General features: G+C 40.0%; 1 long non-coding RNA gene across 1 annotated transcript in view; it reads right to left on the reverse strand.

Annotated features, from left to right (window-relative positions):
* LOC119129368 overlaps positions 1–10,634 on the reverse strand; it is a 33,792-nt gene extending 23,158 nt beyond the window's left edge. Inside the window, exon 1 of the long non-coding RNA XR_005099178.1 lies at positions 10,416–10,634. This is a non-coding gene — a long non-coding RNA (uncharacterized LOC119129368). The remainder of the gene's footprint in view (positions 1–10,415) is intronic.
* Between the last annotated feature and the right edge of the window lie 745 nt (positions 10,635–11,379).

Below are 11,379 nucleotides of genomic sequence, written 5' to 3' on the forward strand. Positions count from 1 at the left end.
CTCATATTTTCTTTATCCTCTGCATAGAATTATTTATTAGTGCTGTACTGATGAGCTCAGACGTTATTATCATGAATTCCACTCCATATCCATCTGTATTATACTGCCTCCAAGTGGTCAAGGTAGGCATACCATAAGCAGCGTCATTTAACTGATGCAGTGTCCCAAATTGTTTGATTATTGTTCCATTATGTGTGTGTTTCTATTTGTGAGGTTTTATTTTCCTCATTAAATAACACTACATTTTTTGGTACTTATATGGGGAAGGCTGGAAGAGATTGATGAAATTATTTGTAATTGTGTTGTTTCCGATTTTTTTGTATTCTTGTATTCACTTTTTACAATGTATTTGAATGAAGTGAATCAAATAATAAAATCAAATAATATAATGAGGGCTAGATCGTCTAATTGCCAGTTTTTGCTAGAAAAAGACAGTTTTGCAAAGCCTGAATATTTTCAGGCGTATCTCAGCAGCTGGTCGCCGTCGGTTCATTTCTCCATGGTGAGGTAGGGGGGGGTAAGACAACAGTGTAATTACGTGGAGCTTTGAGGGGCTAATGCGGGATTGATTTGTAACTGCGGGACATCCTTGAACCAGATCCTCTCAAATGAAGCCAGCCAGCAGCTAGCGAGTGCTGCCTTAAGTGAATTTAAAAATGCACGAATAATTACACGTATGCCGCAAACTAATTAAGACGGTGTGAACTCTATGGCCCGGCTCGTCGCTCACGGTGATTAGCACCCTCGTATTTCACCACCAACCCAAAATGGAGTCTTTGACATCGGACGTGGACTGGCGGAGATATAGGAGGGAAAAAAAATTAAAAAAGGAAGAAAGTCAGACTGTGGTTACTATTTCCAAGTCGTCGCATTAATTGTGAAAAAGGCGGACGACTGTCGGCCAAGAAACATGAATATTTTTATAATTCAATGGATGTAATTTATATCCGGGCCAAATCATCAGAAGGGCTCCTCTTTTTTTTAAATATGGAGGAATAGATTCATAAATAAAATGTGGGCAGAATGTAGTCGCTTGTAGAGAGAGAACTTTATTCTATTTTATGACATGGTTAAATGCACAGGTTAAATGATAATACAAACATCACGCTCACTTTGTATCGACTTTGTCCGAGTGTATTACATCTTGAGATTTTTAACATACTGAAGAAACTATGTAAAGTCTAGAGTGGTGAACATTTTATTTCTATATTCAAGCTGAACACATTCCGTTCAGATTCCCCAAAATGCTTTATTTTCAGATTTATTATATGTAATCTTTAGAAGGGGTATTAATATTATGATCACACTGATATGGATAACAAACTGCAGTCTGATATCAGGATATTTTCACTTTTATTCCTATTCTATATTCAAATTTTACAGCTGGCTCAAATTTGAATTTGACTGCAGTAACAAACTTAAGATGAGCTAAATAACATGTGCCTCTTAACATGAATGTTTTTTAATTGTATTGTTTTTTGATTTTTTAAAAGCAAAGTGAATCAGCATTTTTCAAAAACATCCAGTTGAATAATTGGAGATTTAAATAACTATTTATTTATTTATTTATTTATTTATTTATTTATTTATTTATTTATTTATTTATTCATTTATTTATTCATTTATTTAAATGGGTGTCATTCATCACAAATGAAAATGAATAAAATAAAATAAAAAGAATAAAACTTCTGCTTATATTATATTTGTGGAGCCACTAAAAAATGATTTTTCAATGAAAGAAGAGGAAATGGGCAAAAAGTAGATATTTGATAAAGCATGTGAGGTATAAATAAAAACTGCTGAAAATGAGCCATGTTGAGTTTGGTACACAGTCAAATTTACATTCACCATGGAGCCACCTTGTATTTACAATATCAGCATTGCTAACATTAGCTTCAAATAACCTTGATGGAGCAACTATATGCCACTTCATCATGTCTCAAGACAAGGACATGATGATTTGATCACTTTAGAAGCCTTTGCAAAGATCTCAGCTAAAGTCGTCTTCGTCTCTTTGTTGGAGCAAATCTTCCGTCTGGATTAAGACAATCTTCAGGCCGCTCTTCATCCTCGTCTTGCTCTTCGTCTTTCTCGACGCATCTGCGTTGAAGCTCGAGATTCCGTTTAGCCTCATCAGCGTCCGTACGACTTAAGCAAATCCTCGTCGAAAAGCCTTCGAACGAACTCTTTGAGACGCACAAACACGCCTAACCAAAGCGATGCCAGCGCTTTATTGGAATTCCAACTAATACTTCTTCGTCCTCTTCTTGGTTCAAATTGCAAGAGAGGATTGTGACCAGCAGATTCGTTGGGAAATCTTGTGTCTGTCGGCTGTTCTCACTGACAAAATACAAAGCTTTGAGAGCTGATTGCACTCATTTTATCATTCTACCTCTTAGAGGATGGGAGCGGGTTAACTATCACGTGAGAAATATATTTTATTTTACGTCAATAAAAATAGCTCTGCTATGATAGCTCAATGCGCATAGAATATTATTTTTGCGCATAGAATATGTAACTAATCTTTGTCTAATTATAAAGACAAAATCAATGTCAAAGCTGTCGAAAGTCAAACAAAAAAATCTGACTGGTTTAAAAACAGTAAAATGAGAAAATATTGTTTATGTTCACTACTTACAAATCTTGTAAATATCAAAATACCCAATGAGTACAAACCAGTCAATGCCATCAACAAGTCAAACAAGAAAATGCCAGAATGATGCACGATAGTAAAAGGAGAACATTTCCAAGTTTTGTAATTGGCACAAATCCCATCATCCAAGAAGTAAAAACGAGAAAGCACCATGACTGTCCATTATTACTGAAATAAAATTAAAAAAAAACATTATAACTTCCCATCACCACTGAGATAAAATGCAGTAACTTCCCATCAGAACAGAAATGAGCACTTTTCAAACCCGTTGTGATTGTCCAACATCTCCCAAGAAAAAAAAACCCAAATGCCTCAACTGGCTATTATCACTGACGTAAAACTATGCCCTAGAAAAGTCATAACTGTCCAAAAAAAAAAAAAAAAACTTCAGAGGAAGAAATGATCATTCTCCTGTAAATGCTTCTCTAGACCTCCTGGGAAGTTTAAAAAAAATTCCCTAAAAGCACCAATGATGCTCTAGCTCCTGACGTGCTAGCATCTGATGCGACCCCCTCTCCAGCGAGAAAGTGAGCTGACAGGGCCTCGTAGGTAATCCGGCGTTAGCAAGTTAGCGCTTTGCCACCCAGCTGGAGAAAATACCTGCATTGCACCTTACGGATCAGCGGCGCAGAGCCGCAGCTTTACCGCCTCTGTCGCACGACTTTGGCCTTAATTAAGTCCATCTCTGAAACGGCGCGGCGGGGATGGCGGGCGGAGCGCTAGGCGGATTTACACTAGCACATCTCCAGCGTCAAAATAGACTCTGACAAGCGTGCGCAGTCAAATCCAAAGCATTTTGGGGAAACCCTCATAAGGCGAGGCATTTTCGAATATTGCGAATTTTATTATAACTATGACAATATTGTTTTTTCAGCAGTTTCCATTTTATTTGAAAAGAATCACACTCATTTTTGAATGTTTTAGTTATCAGACTTAGACTCAGAATTAGACTCAACTTTAGTCACCTCATGGGATTGCTCCCTCATAAAATTCCAGTCGAAGTAGCTCACACAGAAGCAGTACAAAAGAGAACATTGCACATGAGTAATAAATAAAGCGCAAAGCAATAGCATTCACACTGGGCAGATACTGTGGGTGACCAATTAGCTAGAAAAGTTACGAAGACCGGATCGGAATATCTTAATCAAAATAGAAATCAGATGTTTGTACTTGTGATGTCATTTTTGTGTAGTTGCCTTTGGTTTTTATGGTTTCTTCTTCATGGCTGTCGAAGGGACTGCAGATGGACTCCTGAGGGACTCCAGTGGCCCCGCTTTGTTTTCCCCAATGTGGCCTCTCAGGACGGCGTTCGGGCAGCCGGCCAGCAGCCCTCCTCGTCCACAACGCTTGTTGTTGTTGTTGTTGTTGTCGAGCCACAAGCTGCGAAGCAAACTTTTAATGGGCCGAGGTACGGGTCGCTTGGCTGCCCTAACTGGTCTCCCCGGACCCTCCTGTACACCCCCCTCCCTTCCGCCGAGCACCAAAGCATCATGGGAAGAGGCCGACGCAGCCGCCTCATAAGTCAAAGCCTGCAGGCTGGCTTCTTTGCCTGTGGGAACGTCATGGAGCGCATGTCCTATAAAAGCAACGTTGCCTTTTTTCTCTCCAGGAATCCAATCCCGACTGTAGCGTTCTAAATTTATTTCCTGGCCACAAAAAGAAGAAAGAAAATCAGACGCAAGGGAAGAAGACACGTGTGAGCAAGATAGGGCGAAAAAACAGCAACTTTTCATAGAAAGAAATGATCTGGAATGACTTTTTTGTAGTTTACAGCCACTTTCCGCCTCTTTTGATTGTCAATATTTTTAAATATGGACTGGATTTAAGTTCCTGAAACTAGTATTGTGTCTTTTGGGGCAAATCAAACATACATGTGTATATGCTGTTGTATATACAGTTCAAATTTCTAGCACTGTTGTGCAGGGTGGGTAAGGGTGAGCCTAAAAATGTCACTTCAAATCAAAATGGTAGATCCTCTGTCTTTTTTGAGGAAGACCTTCTTATTGGTCTACTCGACTTATCCTACCAAAGCCGTTGTTGGAAAAATCCCCAAATTTGATCACATGCTCTTACGCGAAAGGAAGTTGCTTCGCTGCAGATGACTTTGAGGGCGTGGCTTGCCCAACCCGACACCAACATTCACCCTGAGTGATTCACGGCTGATGTTGCCACGCTGATGGTTCTCCTCATTGAAACCTCATTTAATCTCGTCGTCGGCCTCCCTGCCTGCCAGGCCTGCTGTCACGACCGTTCGCTTCTCCCAGCGAGCATCAGGGCTGCCAGGGAAGATGGAAGGGGCTTCATTTACAAACACATTTTGTGAATAGTAGTCTCATCCTTGACATTTCAATTTTGGTGGTTTGTATGCATGCATTATGGGATCTCTCTACATGGTCAAACTTGAACAGGGTTTTTCTTTGTGGAAAAATTTTTTTAGTAGTTTGATGGAGAAACATTAAATTTCACAGCCCCGAAGCCAGTTACGCTGAACAACATTGAAATTTAGTAGTCCTCTCAATCATAGGTAGAGCCGCAAAAATCTGACTGAGAAAACAGGAAGTTTGAAATTCACCCTCGGAAGCTCGTTCCGTGTAGCAACAGGAAATTTGGTAGGGATGTTAGCCATATTTTGATCAAGAATTTTTTCAAACTCTGCCATCATTCATAAAACTGTGAATTTGTAAACTCAGTCCGGAACTTAGTTTCACTTACCATGGCAAAATTTGGTAGACATGAGTAAATCGTGAGTATCATGAGTAAAGCTGCATTACAAAAAGGTTTCAGGAAACCAAACCCCAGAAGACACAGTAAGTCTAACATTTTTCGTTGAAGCGGCCATTTTCCAAGGATCCTGGCTCCTTGTCTGATTTGGCAACAAGAAATTTGGTAAGCAAGGCTATTATGAAGAGACCCACAAAAACACTCAAAAAAACAAATAGAAACTACACAGTAAGTCTGCATTTTGATCTGAAATGATAATTGTAGGCATATTTGATCCATTTCCAGGGATGCTTCAAAGACAATCTGGTCCCAAAGCTTTTGTCCAATTGCTACCAAATTTGAACCCAGAACACTGAATTGATTGCCAATACTAAACTATGAAGCGTGTGAGTTCACGCCATTGTGTTTAGATAGAGCATGGTGGTAAATTTGGATGACCTGCCATAAAAGACGAAACTGATAAATTGAGTTCAGCGCTCAAAGCCAGTCAGGATCATGAAATTTCAACGTAACCTTGCTCCTTAGAAAGCCAGTTTGACTCAGCAACATATTGTCAAGCCTGAAGAAGCCAAGCCTGAAAAGGCACAAAAATGGTTTCAGATTATGCTTTCAGGTAACATTTTTTTTCCTTCAAAAACAAACTCCAATCAATAACTTTGTCCAATCGCTACAAAATTAAACCTTGAATACTGGACAGATAGACGACACTTAAACATGATCAAAAATTGTATGTGGGATGAAGGTCACGTCCTTTCTCCAGGCAGAAATATATAGATGCAATAATGCTGTATTGAAGTCTAAAGATGCAGGCCATAAACGTGAGTAGCATTGTAGATCCTCACATGAAAACAAAAATAATCACGCTGGAGGCTGAGTGTTCATTCCCGCCTCTGCAAAATGAGAAGCTGTTTCTCATCACGGCAGCAAGGACGAAAAAAAAAACACCCACCACGATTGACCCGAGCGCGCTCGCGCCTCACTCGGCTATTTCTCCGAAAGGCCAATCGACGAGTCGTCTTTTTACGACACTAATCAGAGCAAATGCGGTTACAGAGATGCACTTTGGGAGAAATGATTGCTTTTCAGAAAAGAATCAAAGCAAACGCGGGGCGCTAATGCTTCCGCCATGCTGAGAAGCGCTACGTGACGAGCGCATTTAATTTGCCCGCTAAATCAAATAAGTTAAATTAGAGAGTGCTCATTTTAACGGCCCTCGGAGGGCGAGAGGCGGCGTCAAAAGAAAACAAACAACAAGCTGTCGAAATGGCTGAGAGGTGCTCTGTTACTTGGAAACCAAACACACAGACACAACAAAACCTTGCTTGCCTTTTCAGGTACAAGAAAACAATTCTCTGCAACGTCAACGAAAAAAGCTGAGGGCCCAATCAGGAGGTCCCACCGCTGAGCCGCGGAAAAGGCCTTGTTCCGACACGTCTTCAAATACGCTCAGACCACAGGGACGGGAAACCCAGCTGGCTAATTAAAGGCTGCCAATTAGAGCGCTACTCTTGTGTTTGTTTTTACAATGAGCCTAAAGCACTGGTTTCAAACTGGAGGCCGATGGGCCAGATCTAGCCCACTGCATCATCAAATGTGAGCTGTTTGAAAAAAAATGGAATTATCAGGAGCTGTATTATATGTCATTTAAGTCACATTTCAGACTGTCTCGACGTTTGCCCAAGCTCAGACCTTATGAAGTCGACTTCTTAGAGTTTCGAGTTTCATTGCGAGTCTTCAAACTGTGCCGCTCATATGCATTGACAAAAAACTTAAAGGTTGAAGTTTTTGAGGTTTGGATTTAGTAGTACCGTATTTTCCGGACTATAAATCGCACTAGAGTATAAATTGCACCAGGCATAAAATGCACAATAAAGAAGAAAAATACGTATATAAATCCCACCGGAGTATAAATCGCATTCTGGGGGGAAATTAATTTGATCAAATCCAATACCAAGAACAGACATGTAATCTTGAAAGGCAATTTAAATTAAAAATAGAATAGGCAACAACAGGCTGAACGGTATGGTATGCTAACGTTACATAAACATATAAACAAGGCACCAAGAACGTGCCTAACATAACATATCAAGAGTTATTCAAATACCAAGAGCATAAATAACGTGCTAACAACTTCATCAAACCATGTCTTATTAAATCCAACAATATCTCCTCTCTGTCACTTATAAACAACTCCGCTAACCCCGTAAGTAGAAGATACAGTGCTTCCTCTTCTACGTCGCTTATATCCGACTCATCGTCAGTTTTAGTTCCAATTATTCCACAAGCCTAGAGCGCCCTCTTGCGGTTTTGTGTGGGAATATGTGAAATGTATAGAATGTCTTAACAATTTCACACATAAGTCGCTCCTGAGTATAAGTCGCATCCCCGGCCAAACTATGAAAAAATCTGCGATTTATATTCCGGAAAATACGGTAATCAGACAGAGTCTCTTGGACAAGTGATTGTGATTCAAGTCATTATAGGCCAATCTACCAAATTTCATGTTTCTTCATCTAACAGGCTCAAGCCAGGTAGGCTGGAGTCCATGGTGCCTCCATGGTGCCAATTTTGTTCACGCCCACTACTTCATCCAAACAATATTTTCGAGAGGATGAACATGCCTTGGGTGTACAGTACATTCTTTTGCAGCCAATCATCTCCTTGCTAGCCAGATGCGTCCTCTCATCTTTTTTGCCCTTTTTCCTAGTGTCCAATTAGCCTCCCGCCTCCCCACCTGTGCCTCATTTGTGTGCGTTTCAGCGCGTTTGTTTGCTTGCTTGTCAGTCCTGCTGGCTTTGTTGGTTCATCCATGGCGGGAAAACTAACAAATAACAACTCATAATTGCCACGTAATGGCGTGAAAATGAAATGCCTCTGCAGGTAGGCCCACTAATGTCTCGCATGTTTAATCTAATTTGACATGGTGGCTTTTATGAGCGCAGTTCATTTGCTGGTATATTGACTTGAGCTGAGTGGGTAACAGCACTTTGTGAGGATCCCAAGAAACGGACGCCACTTTTTGGAAAATGATGCCGACAGGTTTGGGATTCTACAGCCACTTGATCATCGCCCAATGGCCAGCCAGCACTGAGGTTTTGAATGAATGCCTCAGATTTGGACAAGGGTTTTATATCTGTATTAGGGTTAATGTTTGAAATTGAGATTTAAAGACAGGGTTTTAGATTAAAGCGACGATGTCAAACTAATTTTAGTTGTGGGCCAGATCATCGTTTCCTTCGGAGAGCCATTATGAATGTAATAAACTTGCAAGCAATATCACTATTAGTGAAGTCAATTTGTAATCTTAGTATTGAAACATAAAGTTGATGCAGAATTTGTCCTGGTGGGTGGGCCAAATATAATTACACTGCAGGCCAAATTTCGCCCGCAAGCCAGATTTTGACGCCCCAGAATTGAAGGTTCAACTCTGAATTGGGGTTTCAAAGAAAGTTCTCAAACCTGGGTTTGGATTCAAGACAATGTTAAGAACTTAAATTGGAACTGCAGGAAAGAATTGGGGATTGAAATGATGGTTTCAAGGCAGGATTAGGGTTTCAAATTAAAGGGTCAAAAATGGATTAGGGTGCCAGACAAAGGTTTCAAATCTCGGTTAGAGATTAAAAATAGGATTTTAAAACAGGGTTGGGGTGTTGAACATGGGGTTCGGATTCAAATTAGTGATTTAATTCTGGTTTAGGGTTTGAAGGCAAACCCAAGATTTCAATATAGTCAACAATCTGGGTTTCAGGTCTTAAGAAATAGGATTTCAAGATAGGGAAAGAATTTTTAACATGATTTAGGGTTTTTAAGTACAATAGTGTAATCTTTAACGGACTGCGCTTTATCTACACAATATGGTGCTCATGCTAGTAAATGTGATTGCTATGACTACTTGAAGATGACTTTCTATGTAACCCTTCAATAAAGGGATGGGATCTTGTTAAAAAAAAAAAGAAAATCGCTGGCCATTTCTTTGAGTAATGCGCTGACACAGGCGTATGATTTATGCGCTACACGCTTGATTTGTGCGGTCTTCATAACACGGCGCCACTGCCTTCTTCTCGTGGTCCGCCCATGTCGCCTTCGCCGGTGCTGTAAAATGCTCACAGATTTGTGATTAAGCAGCTGCTTTGTCATGCGATGCATCAGCGGAGGTCAGCCGCTCTCCTGGAGTTTATCACTGCTGCTGCCTCACAAATTCAAATGGCTTCTTTATTTGCTGTTAATCCCATCATGTGGATACGCAGAAGCCTATTATTATTATTATCATTATTATTATTATTATTATTGGAACATTTAAGGATTGTAAGGGTCCACAACACAAAAAAAGAAAAATGAAGAAAAAGAAAATTGGCCTCAGATTCTATGCTTACGAATCACTGTGAAGTTCTTTGTAAAATTTTCTACCATCATTCAATGCATGAAAAAGTCACAAGGGGCCAAAACTTGGAGTTGAACAAGTCAGCCATTTATTTTTGAAAGAGACTTTTCAATTTGGCGCATCCCATTAATTTGAAAAAAAAAAGAAAAACAGCAAGACCTGTTTTAGTGATCAAATGATCAGTGATAAATGACATGTCTGATATAACAATCTGCACACAAAAGGTTTAAAATTAAACAGAAAGTCTGCCAAGGTTAACTTGGTAATTAACGAAAGTAGCCCCCATTACCAGTTTCACTGATCAGTCTAAAATTGGTTGGACATGACCATCAAGAGTTTCAAGCGCTCATGAATTCAACAGGAAGTCAGCCATTTTGGTTTGAAAAAGCCACTTTGAGTCAAATTAACTAGTCCTGAGACTTTGAGAAATTACCACCAAACCGCATTTTCACCAGTCATTAAAAAATCTCAGAAGACATATTTTTCTAAATAGAACGGACACAAAATTCTCAACAACCCATGCTTTAAATTGAACAGGAAGTCAGCCATTTTGTTTTGAAACAGTGTTATGGGGCCAATCGTGGGCCGTCACGTTGTTTCTCATTTTTGTAGCAGCAACAGTTAATTGACGGCAGGAAGAAGTGAAAGCGTGTCATCTACCTGCCCAGGGTCCAAACAGGATTCGGGTCAAAGCCAATATTAGCGCCATCAAAGGCAAATTGTCCAAAGTGATTCAGACGCAGGAGGTGCCACGCAAACGTGCTGTTTGAGATTCATGAGTGCGATTCGCATGCGGCAGCAGGAAGAAAGAAAAAAGAGGAGGAGGAGGACTGGTGAAAATTGCTGGCTTTAATTTCCTGCCTCATAGACCGTTGAGTGTATGCGCAGCTACGCCCTTATCTGCAGGAAGCGAGATTTAACACCTCGCCTTGACTAAATGTGACCAGCTCAATATATTAGCGCATGATTTTAAGACTTTTTGTCATCACATTTTTTTTTGGGTTGTACTGGATAACCGAAGTAGGGTTTCAAGTCAAAGGTTGGGTTTAAAAAAAGGATTGAAATGTTGAAAAGGGGCTTTAAAGAAAGGGTTAGGGATTTAATTGAAGGGTTTGAATTTGGGCTTTTGAAGCTTTGTTATAGTGTCAAACAAGATTTAGAGCAATACTGATGGATTTTACTCTTACGGTTCAAAATTAAGTTTTGAAGCGAATAAGGGATAGGGGTCGAAAAGAGAGTTTCAAAACATGCCATCACTTTTAAAGGGTTAAAATTTTAAATGGGTGTTCCAAACCAGTATCAAGATTTCAAGGGTTTGTTTTTAACATAACCATGTCAAGTAGGGAGCACATTATAATTTTTCACACTTTAACAGCAACAGCACAATAATCTTGAGTGATGAGCCACATGCTGCTTCACCTAGGATGTTACCTTTTGAACACCTGCAAGTGGAGTGTCATTCGTCGCTGTGCATACAGCGATGATCGAATGAGGTCTGACTCTGGCCTCTTGCAAGAGCATTTTTATCAAGAGAAACAGGGTGGGGGTGAGAGTGGACTGGATGGAGAGAAAGCCCTTGACCTCTAGTCAAAGCATAGCAGGGGGTGTTTTACGACGTTGTGTA

The sequence above is a fragment of the Syngnathus acus genome, chromosome 10 (assembly GCF_901709675.1).
Source record: "Syngnathus acus chromosome 10, fSynAcu1.2, whole genome shotgun sequence".
Lineage (NCBI taxonomy): Eukaryota > Metazoa > Chordata > Actinopteri > Syngnathiformes > Syngnathidae > Syngnathus > Syngnathus acus.